This window comes from Micropterus dolomieu, linkage group LG12 (genome assembly GCF_021292245.1).
Source record: "Micropterus dolomieu isolate WLL.071019.BEF.003 ecotype Adirondacks linkage group LG12, ASM2129224v1, whole genome shotgun sequence".
Lineage (NCBI taxonomy): Eukaryota > Metazoa > Chordata > Actinopteri > Centrarchiformes > Centrarchidae > Micropterus > Micropterus dolomieu.
This window is the reverse complement of record NC_060161.1, coordinates 18,785,839-18,797,067: the sequence shown is the minus strand read 5'-3', so window position 1 is coordinate 18,797,067 and position 11,229 is coordinate 18,785,839. Positions and strand designations below refer to the sequence as shown.

At 38.3% G+C, this 11,229-nt stretch overlaps 1 long non-coding RNA gene across 1 annotated transcript; it reads right to left on the bottom strand.

Moving 5' to 3' along the window:
- Positions 1-8,377: 8,377 nt before the first annotated feature.
- Positions 8,378-10,963, bottom strand: LOC123980996. Its single transcript, XR_006827638.1, has 2 exons — positions 8,944-10,963; positions 8,378-8,710 (listed from the first exon to the last, which is right to left on the bottom strand). It is a non-coding gene; the product is annotated as an uncharacterized LOC123980996 (long non-coding RNA).
- Between the last annotated feature and the right edge of the window lie 266 nt (positions 10,964-11,229).

Sequence of the window (11,229 nt, the reverse complement as noted above, 5' to 3'; positions counted from 1 at the left end):
ATAGGAAACCAGACTGGCCTTAATAAGACAAAGTCCAGGCATTGATTTGACAAAACAGCATTTGGAATTAGATGTTGCAGCACAAGCAAATCACAGCTGGGGTAAAAACAATTCTCCCATCAGGGGGCGGTCATCCCTTAGGGGACTCCTGTACCCCCTGCCTACCTGAGAGGATCAAAGAAATGCCTTAAAGACAAGGGGGACACGTTTGTCAAATTTCAGGTTGAAAACCTAAATCCTAAATCTTTTCAGAGGGAAAAGAGGAAACATGGATTAGCTTATTAGCTTAACAGGCTAAAGGCTAATTACAATAATTCTTCCCAGTGGTATTAGACAGGTTGGTATTTGATTATTTAAACTACAAAATAAATGACAGAAGTGCTAGAATATGCAATGTGATACAAAAGAAAGTTAATTCAAGGTCCCCTTGCTAGTTTTCAACCACATCTCACTGTCTTCATCAGCAAACAAATCTTCACTGATGACGAGATGACAACTGTTAGATGTAGGGGAAAGTGAGAAAGAATAAAAACTAGTTAGTGGACTTTGAGTTTAGAATGTTTTTTTTCTGGACCAAACTATTATTTCAAAGAATGGATTTATTTCAAAGAATCATGTGGTCAGGTTTTCACAACTTTTCTTTAAATTCATTTTCATCTACACTCACCCTCAGGTGTTTGTAGAATAAGCTACTTAAAAGGTGATGAACTGAGGCCTGTCATTAAAACAAACACTTGTGAAAAAAAAATACAAACAAAAGCCACTATGAAGTTAATCACTTGTCAAAGGGTTCATTATTATGGGAGAGGGACAGGCCTGACAAGAATCAGACAAAAGCAACACAGCGGAGGCACTTTCGTTACAATGAGCCTCTCTACCGGTGCTGTGGTGACATCAGAGGTCCTCTAAGCTGGTCTTTGTATCCTTTCCTCGTACGCCTTGTCTTTTGGGCCGTCCCCCTTCTTCTCACCAGCAGGCTGTTTTCTCGTCCTCTCATTAAGCCCTGATCCCAAAATTAGAAGCCCTCCAAGCACCGTATCTGACCACACTGCGACCCTGCATGCCATGTTGAGGAAAACACAGTGGCACTTTTTGGTGACAGGTATGCTGCCCGTAAATGGCGTGTCAAACACAGTACATTTTGGAGGAAAGGTCCTGGCTACATTCATTATGTTCAAAGTGTTATTTTAAATTTTAAATGTTACTCTTCAACTTCATAGAAGTCATAGGAGGAACTTTGGGTGGATGGTGGATGTACAAAGGGCAGGATTTTTACACCTGAAAACATGGAAAAACAGTAATCATGCCAAGAGTGGACGTTGTAGGGTAAACAGTTTAAACATATTGTCAGTCAGTGTTCAGTGGATACGTCCAGTATGAACATTTGCGACTTTGCGATTAGTATAGTTTTTAAACAAATTTGAAAGTGCCATGAAGGTTTGAGACAAGCTTAGCTAAATATAGTAAAGTGATAATAAGTAAACTAATTAAAAATAACAAGTTTATGGGCCAATTGTTCCAGTATTTGCAGATGACGCTTCTTTGTACGTTAATGTTAGTATCTGTAAATTCATTTACTTCAAACCCAGCACATGCCCACTTTCAACGATCCATAAATAAATTTCAGCCACTCAAGTGAGCCTAGATTTTCAAGTCATTAAAAAACTGTCTTAAGGGCAATCGTTTTCCAGCTTAAATAAACATTCAACCTGTTTTGTTGATGCAACACTAAGGCTTGGCACATGGCAGAGAGTGGTTTGAAAGGAAACACTGTTAAATGCCTCACAGCTTAATCCTTCCTGTTGGACGCTGAAGATTCACCAACCTGACACCAACAGTGACTACTCATTTGTGTCACTGGTGTATATGACTGACTTTTGAAAACGCTAATAGCGATTATTGTTTCACCTTGCACTTTCACACAGATTAACACAGCTTCACTCACAAGTTTAAAAACAATATTATGTACTGAGTTTGACAAAGAAAATCCTAGACCACCTTCATAGACATCATGATCCAATAAAAGTACCTTTTGTCAAAGCTTAATGAAGTTTTTAAACTCTTGTATAGCTTCAAATATGGTAGAGTACTTTCTCACACTCTCTAAAGCTTCATGAAAAGGATCTTTACCAAAAAGTGAATGATGGCAATGATAAGCTGTGTTTGCGATTCAGGGCGTCATGATCAGATAAATTCCCTCAAGCCTGTGAACATAAGGTTGCAGTTCTTAGAATCTAAAGCCCGCATTGATGTTGGGACTCCAGTTGTACAATTATACAACTTCTAAACTGATAAAAGACCCCATTTATCTTGGGTTTTGTAGATGCGAAGGAGTAAGATCTTCAAAAAGTTTCCCCAAAGATCCACAGAGTCCCACATTTGTAAATGTTTTTGAAAATGGTGCTTTGTTCACACCTGTGGTCAGCACTTTATTTTGTATTTTTTTTCTTTATCTGAGTGTAATCTGCATGCAGCCAGCATTTTGCAGTCTATAGTTCTGAATAGACTGCAGTGTGTATTGTTATCTCTTCCTCTGTCTCTGTCCCTGACTGACTGTGGTTCCCCAGCGGCTTTGAACCATATCCAGGTGTCAGTCCATGTAGATGCATGTTGCCATGGTGTGAAGGAAGCAGGTCTTACTTGAAATCCGAATCTTTCCCTGATGTCACGCCATGTAATGCAAAACATCTGGTATGATGCATTGTTCTTACAGTAAGTGTTTGGAAGTTATATATGAATCAGTTGTCAGTTTGGCCATGATTATTTACATTTATTGTTTTGAAGTAAATTAACAAAAGTGTTCATTTTCCATGGATCCTCTGCATGACTTACAACAATTAACTTATCAGAGTGCCACAAAATATAAAATGGCTGGCACTTTCTTTTGACAGTTAGGAGTGTAGAGAAAGTGTGAAATCGATTTGCTCTAAAACAACAACAGCACATAAGCTGGGCCGGGATATGACTAAATGACAATGCACAAGATTCTGTAAACTCTTTTACAATGTAGCCTAGTTTATGTACCACCCACAGCCAAGGTGTAGGGTTATTTTTTATGGCTTCAGAACAATGTTCTATTTCCAACCTTGAGTTGCCCTAGACATGTAAAGAGGAATGAATTGGTGGACTCTGATTCATTTTTGTTTACTTTTTTTTGTCATCATTAGAGACATTCTGTCTTGCATTTTGCTTTTCGATAAATGCAATGTTTAATAAGAGAACTGTCCAAAACAACAGCAATTCTAAGTTTTTTTTAGATGTTTAGAGTAATTGAAGTAGCGTTTAAAGATTCCTTTTGTAAATTGAATATCTTCAAATGCATATGTCTCATTGCATATGTTGCCAGTGGCTTATTTGTTCAATGAAATAAAAAAAGTGTGACATTTTGGATACCAGCATACGTTCTTGTCTCCGCCTCCATATGACTGAATGCCAAGTAAGGCCAGGTACTGTGTGAAAAATGGTAATGTGCAACAAGTGAGAGGTAAAACAAATAAACAACATGTGATAAAAATAAAGGGTATTGTGATCTTTCCGCAAATGTTGTATCACGTCTCAGCTGCCTCTCCGAAATGTACTACTTCACAAATGGCTAATTTTGTGTACAATAATATTCCATTTACATACTCAGAATGTCAGCGGTTATATATATATATATATATATATATATATATATATATACATATTCTCAGCAAAACATCAAGTACTAATTTTTCTGCTTCTCTGTAGGTTTCATGTTTCGTCTAATCTCAATAGCAACTCACATCTGATCTGTTTGCAGATGCCAGTTGCTATCAGAGACAATGTTTAACAATTTCTAAGCTGTTATTGTCTGTAACTGAAAGCCTGGAAGAGTTTCCCATAACATCCTGGCAGAGATGTACAGCACTGATGTCTCTCTGTGCTCTACGTTCATCTGATAGCACACTCACCTCTGTCTTTACGCTTCACCTCCCCTTTTCCTTGTTTATCGTTTGGTTCTCAACGGTCCCCTGCACTTTTAATACTGTCACTGCAATCTGGACATGTTTCACTGTAACCCGGTATCACAACAGTGAAACTATTATAGATTTGTGGGAAGTGGAGAACTATAAGGATGACACACATTTAGAACTTCTGATTGGTGATTATAGCAGCTTCGAGGATTTCTCCTTGAAGCTGCTATAATCACCATTTAATATCAATAATGAAACAAATTACTACTTAAAATGTGAAAGAGGTTGTTAATAGTTATGAACCCACAGAGAGTTATCACCCAATTCTGCAGTTCCTTTTTTTAAATATAACTCTTTGTTTTGTTTTTGCGGCCCACAACTTAACTGTTCAGGGTTAGTCTCATTGTCCAGCACCAAACAGCTGACAAAGTTCGCAACTAGCTGGTGAACATAGTGGAGCATTTAGCAGCTGAAGAGCCAGATATTTTTCTCAGGAGTTGGTGGAGACCAAAACAGAGTTACAAGAGGAGTGAATACTGGTCTTTCACTGGGTGGCCAGAAACAAATCTTCAATTGAACTATAATGTTACTCTGTGTCTGCTGGATCTGTACAAAGCAAACACGCTTGCCATAAGAACTTTATAAAATAAAGATAAAAAAATCAGTGATGCATCTACTGCCCCCCTGTAGCTGAATCATCAATTAATGAAGGTTTCAATGACTCTTTTAATGTTTCCGTAAGGCATAGATATTTTTGAATTACAACCATGCTGTCCTTTTCTGACTTTCTAAAGAGGCAACATCAGATTTAGTGTCTAAAGACATCTGAAGACACTCACAGCTGGGGGAAATCTTTTCAGCAAACAGAAATTAACCAGAATCCTTTGCCAATAGGATATCGTCAAAAGATCCTTTCACTCGACACCCTGTAAACACTGCTTTGGAATTCGGATTGTTTGCTTATTTGTATACGAGAATGAGAAGAGAGAGCATCTCCCTTCCATTAGGATTTTTAGCTCAGTGACAAGTGCCAAAGTATTGCATTTTATCAGAAATAATCATTTCATTTATTTGCTCAGGACCATAATCTTATGGTATGGAGCACAAAGAAGACATAGCAAATAACAGAATGACGGCAGACTGCTTGATAAACAAAAAAACAGCTATTCCTATTTAAATAAAGGAAAAACATTCTTCAAAAAGACAACCAGTTTACCAATCACTTTTGGTTTGTCAGATTGCAGCAACAAAATTAACTTAGCTACTAACATAGATGGGTACCTTACATAATACTTTGGCAGATCCCTTTCTCTGAAATCTGTCATGCTTAAAGTCAAACAAAATATGATACTCGTCTCCAAGACAGTTTTGGTTTTCATGCAACAGATACTTTCCCAGTTTGACTGGACATACGTTTAATTTCTACATACATATCAAACAATTTCATACGTCTAAGTTCACTTTGCTACTTTTGCTTAACTGGTTTTTCAGTCTCTGTTAGTTTCAACCAGTTAATGTTGTTACACTTTTGGTTAAGCCAAAGTTAAGACAAACCACAGTCATCCAGGATCTGCCTAACCTGCAGTACCCATGGTGAGGCATATACACCTGCATTATACAAGTTCAGCAGATAGTTGTACATTATTTGATATATGAATATAATAACTCTTTATTAAACCTATGTATATGTACACATTTGCAAATTTCAAGGTTATAAAACAGTGGAACTTTACTGTGAAAATATTTCCTACCTCACCATCACCTCTGACATATTCACTTAAGGCTTAGTGTATCCATATTTGCAAATTACCAACTGAAAGTTCTTTCCCACGTTGTATCTATTATTAGCACATCCATTTCTTTGTTAATGTCTGTCAAGTGCAACATTATGAAAAAAACACACACACACTTAAAAATCTGGTTCTTTGAATCCTTCATAGAGGGTTGTCCTCATCTGCCACTAAGTTATGCATTGTTTAGCTGTAAATCTCCCCTTGCAATTGTATAGTTAAATAAAGAAGCACCTTTGACAGACAAATAGAGAGTGTGGCCAGATTAAGTTCAGAACAAGGAACTCTCAAAGTTCAGTCTGAATCTGTTTAGACAGTGAAGGTTGCATTCACTGGCACCTGACCAAAACCTTTCAAGGTACTAATGTTCCCTACCCCCACACACACACATGCACAGACTTGCACACACGCACACACACACACACACACACACACACACACACACACACACACTTGTAATTAGCACTTAAAGCACTTAAATGCATACACAAACAATATGCACACAATGAGCCAGTATGTAAAAGTGATCCTGCATTTCCTATAGATACACGATGTTGATGCAGATGTAATATGCATGATTTAAACAGGTACACGTGAGTGCATACACAAACCACCCACCCACATCCACATCCACATCCACACACACACACACACACACACACACACACACACACACACACATATCCATACCCAGTACTCATGAGCAAACTTGGCTGTCTTTGGCCCACCATTGTTCAGTAGCACTGAGGCATTGCTGGGCTAAGTGAGGGGCCCTGATGGATACCTACCAGACTCAGACCACCAATAAAGGTGCGAGAGGAGGAGAAAGAGAGAAAATGGAGGGATATTGAATAGGGGACAAGAAGATGGCAGAAGATAGCAGAATATAGAATCCAAGGGAGAGGCAGGGAAAGAGAAGGAATATCTATTGTCCCATGCATTCAAATGCACAGGTGTGTGTATGAGTGTAATATGGATGTTTCCGTTCTTCTTTGTATGGGTTGTAATATAATATGTGAGTTTTCTTCATGAAATAGAAAAGCCCAACTCTACTGTACACCTTGTAGGAGCAACAGCGTTATTAGCTGAATTTTCTATTCCCAGTGTTTTAATAATCAATTAAAAGTGATACCACAATGTGAAAATATGCCATTACAAGTAAAGGCTGTGCATTAAAAAGTTTACTTAAAGCTGCTCTGATAAATATTTTTATTTCAACATTGGGTCACATTACTATATATTTTACAGCCAGCATCTTTACTGTTTTGGTTCACCGCATTCATCAATGTCCTTTTCAGACACAAAGCAGCATTTCAGTGTAAAGGCTTTTAAAAAACCCTCTACACTACCTGTCCAGCATCAAACAGTAGCAGCTAACTGGCAAACATAGCAGAGAATTTAGCTGCTAAGGGCGTACTCACACTAGGCCCGGTGCCATGTCCCACTCCCCCTCCCCCCGCTGGCCTACACATTGCACGTAACATTCTGAGTCCAAGCACGTTTACGTCATCACTACATACAACTTGCTGTTTTGGAGAAAAAAAAAGGGCGCTCTGTCTCACACAGCACAATGGAGTTCACGAGCCATCACACTAGCCAAAATGGACTTCGGGGATTAAACATGCTTGGGCACAGTGAGGATGCCCTAAAGTATGTTAAATTTTCATCAGTAGATAGTGGAAACCAAAACAGAGCGAAAATAAAAGTGAAAATTGTACTTAAATCTCTCATGTCTCCTGAAACACAACTCCATTGCTCCATGTAAATATGATGTGTTAATAGGCAACTGTTTGTTAATATTTTTGTCAGTGTAGTGTTTACATCTTGTTGCACTGTCCCCAGTCACCAAAAATCTATGAATGCAGGTTTAAGTAAAAATGCGTATTATTATTATTATTATTATTAGCCGCAAAGCCAACTATCAAAAGTGGCCCCTTTGTGTTATGAATTACTTATACATCAGCATATTAATGTTCTAGCTAGTTAAAGTGCTGCTTCTATACCACTACAAACTGCTGTCCTAGAATTATTACAACACTTTTAGTAGTTTATTGGGTAACACTTTACAATGCAGCACACAAAACTGTGAGTAGTAAATAGTCAACACAAACTTTTTGTGCACCATGTCGTAAAGTGTTACCATTTAAAGTATAGTGTTATAATAGCTGAATCTATCATGTGTTTTCCAAATAATAATGCAATTAGTGAAGTAACTAATAACTATAACTAAAAGTTATATAAATAAAAGTACAATATTTGCATCCAAAATAGAGTGGTCTAGAAGGATTAAGTTGCACAAAATATGATGACAAGATTAGGCATTTGTCATCTGCAATCCTAAATAACATTATTACTTTTACTTTGGTGATCAATGATTTTTAAAGACTATATGCCACCTTTTTTTAATCAAACATCACACTGATTTTACTTTGGAACAAGACTCTACACTTACAGATTTCACTATGGATTTCTGCGCCTCAAAGTGAGCTACTAATCTGATCTCCAGAGAAAGGTGTGTGAGGATATTTTCGTAGGATGCTGGCAATGGCGTAACTTATGCTCGAGGCATTGTAAACAACAAGACACCAAGTCCAACAGAACAGCAACAGTCAACATCGCCTGGCACAAAAAAAAAACAAGGGAAATCTGTGATGAGAATAAAGTTCCTTAATGAACTCCGCTGAGGCCACACACATCACATGGAACTCAAATCAGTTGACTCTGCGTTTTTTTTTCTCTGCAAAGCTTTAGCACAACAAAGTGTCAGTGACATGAAAGTGCAGCGAGACTTGCATTCATATACAGGGACGTTAAAATGATTGAATCTGATGGTCTCTATGGCAACCCAACCAACTTGATGACCATCATTGGTGGCCACTCACCCGTCCGAAGTGAAGTGGAGGCTACTGCGTGGCACTTAAGTGACAGGAGCATGAAGCGACAGATGAGAAAGAAAACGCACAAAAGGTCAAGGCGCTTCACCTGCTGAAAGAGAGGGAAATGTGTTGTAACTTGAGTGAGGTATTTTCAGAAACAATGGAACTTGAAACTTAAGGTGCTGAAATGTTTCCATGTCAGAGTCGTGTCCCGTAATAGTTCTTTATTGTTGATCTAGGATATAGATTTATTTGGATGAACAGTGTGACAGTAAGTTATAAAATTGAGGGTTGAATGCACTGTAAAAGAAAAAAGAAAAAAGTCCAGATGCTCTGACTTACTGTTTAATGACGGGCTTCTCTATCATTTCTCCTTCTCTCCAACTCCCTGACAGTGGGAGACATACAGAGATTTGTGAGTAGATTAGCAGCAACCTTGCTTCGGATAAGAAGCCGCACTGATAAAGCCCTGTCCTATGAGGCACATGACTGTGATTGAACACCATATCTGACATGAGCAGATCTGTTAAGAACACAATTAAGACACTGTCCGACCATATCTCCTTAACTGCACTTGTCCCTGCTAATCCTTTCGTTCTGTGTTCAGACTAAAAGCAGATAATCCGTGCAAACAGTGGAATTGGATTTAAGGTTTTTTATAATGCAGAGATAACAGTAGTATATACTTGTTGTTCTGTGTATTGTAATCAATTGGTCAAAGACTAGTTGAGAAATGACTTTGTCTCAAGGTGAAACTGACCTGGCACTTTAAACAACCAGCCTGGCTTGGCCTTGTAGTAATCCTGTGATCCAGAGACAAACAGAAGAGGCAGTAAATGAGTAAATATAACACTAAAGCTTTTTAGCTATAATCCAATTTATGAGGCTTTTTCCAAAACAGCTATTTTTGTTCAATTTTCCTCCTCTGGGTAATTAGAAATAAGACTGAAACGAACCTTTCTGAAAGCTCAATATATAGTGACACACACATTTACACAGGATTTTCAACACCATGTTGTTTCCAGCCACTCTTTCTGCAAGAAAACGCCAAATCTGGTCCATATAAACCGCCCAAGTGGTCTGTTTAAAAAGACAGGTGAGAGCAGCTTAATGTGCTTGGATAAACTTGCCAGCCGCAAATCCAAACCTCAAATTCCACTTCACAGTGGATGAAATGATAAAACGCTGCATGTGCTTCCACACAGCATCAGCATCACTGGTATTTATTTATTCTTTTAGCATTTGCATTCTTTGTTGATGGATGCATTTCATATTATCTTTGTGTCCTGCAGAGCCAGAGTACGTCTGTACCAACCCCCATCTATCAAGGCCCATAACTTGTGGAACATCTTTCTGCAAATAGCTTCTCAGAACTTCTTTTAGTGCGAGTCATTATCGGGACGCTTTTGTTACGAGAAAATGCCTGTATACACACACACACACATTGGTACAGATTTTGTGTTTTGGCACAACAGGCTCTTTGCAAATGTACATGCATAATGGTAATAGGGAAGCTGGGCAGGTATGCTGCTGATAAGATCCATCACTTAAGGACTTAAGGATCAGGCGTCTGTGCGAAGGATGACAGAAGGTGAAAAAAGCACCATCTGTCACTCACAAGTTTTAGTTTAAAAAACAGTAATTTTTATCTTTTACCTGCAAATTAAAACACCTACCATTATGTATGTGTTGTAAATAGTAATACTAAAACACTAATAATAGCTATGTCTGCATCAAGTCATTGGGTATTGTACGATAAGCAATATTCCTGGCCTCTGCTGTAGCAGATCTTCTCAGAGATGCCCTTCAGGGAATCATTATTTCAGTAAAACACCACAAGGGTGTTGAATGCTTCCATCTGCTGCCTCTTTCACCCACATCGATTATTCAGACACAGTCTAGTGGAGTCAGAACCAGGTAGACCAAGAGAAGCCACTGATGTCTCACTCTTACATTCCCAGTTGATTAGGAGATATCTAATGATGTCTAACAGCTGAGGAGTCATTATGAACATTTTAGTTACCATTTTCGGTGTCTGTTGGCACACAACATCTGCAAGCATATACGCACAACACACCATGCGTTGTGTGCAAATGCACAACTAACAGTGTTTTAGTTACGTGTTCCCCTTGGCGACTGCTGCTGTGTTTGTCACATTATGCTCAAGTTGTTTCCCATGTAATAACGGTAAGGCAATCTGTTGCGTGTAACTGTATCTGGCCTGAGTGGAGAGAAATGAATGAAACATGTGACAAGGTGTGATTAGTTGTCCACCCATCTCGCTTGGTGTTTGTTGACAGATGGTCTTTTGTCAAGGTAATTTGTTCAACAGAATAACCAGGTAGATAATTACCTGTTGCTTCTGTGGCTATTAGGGCCATTGTTGTGTTAAAAACATCCTAATAGTGAAAATTCATTGCTCTGAAGGGCAACCAAAGGGGGGCATTGTATCTAGCTGACCTGAGGCAACATGTTTTTCTTTCCTTTTTGAAAAGCTTGGTTTCTTGTTAAGGATTACTTCAACAAGGTGGTATTAAACATAGTAAATCTTAGAGCAACCAAAACTTCAATGCAAACTTGAGTATGATTTCAGAACACATTTTCTAAAAGTGATATTAAAAATCATAT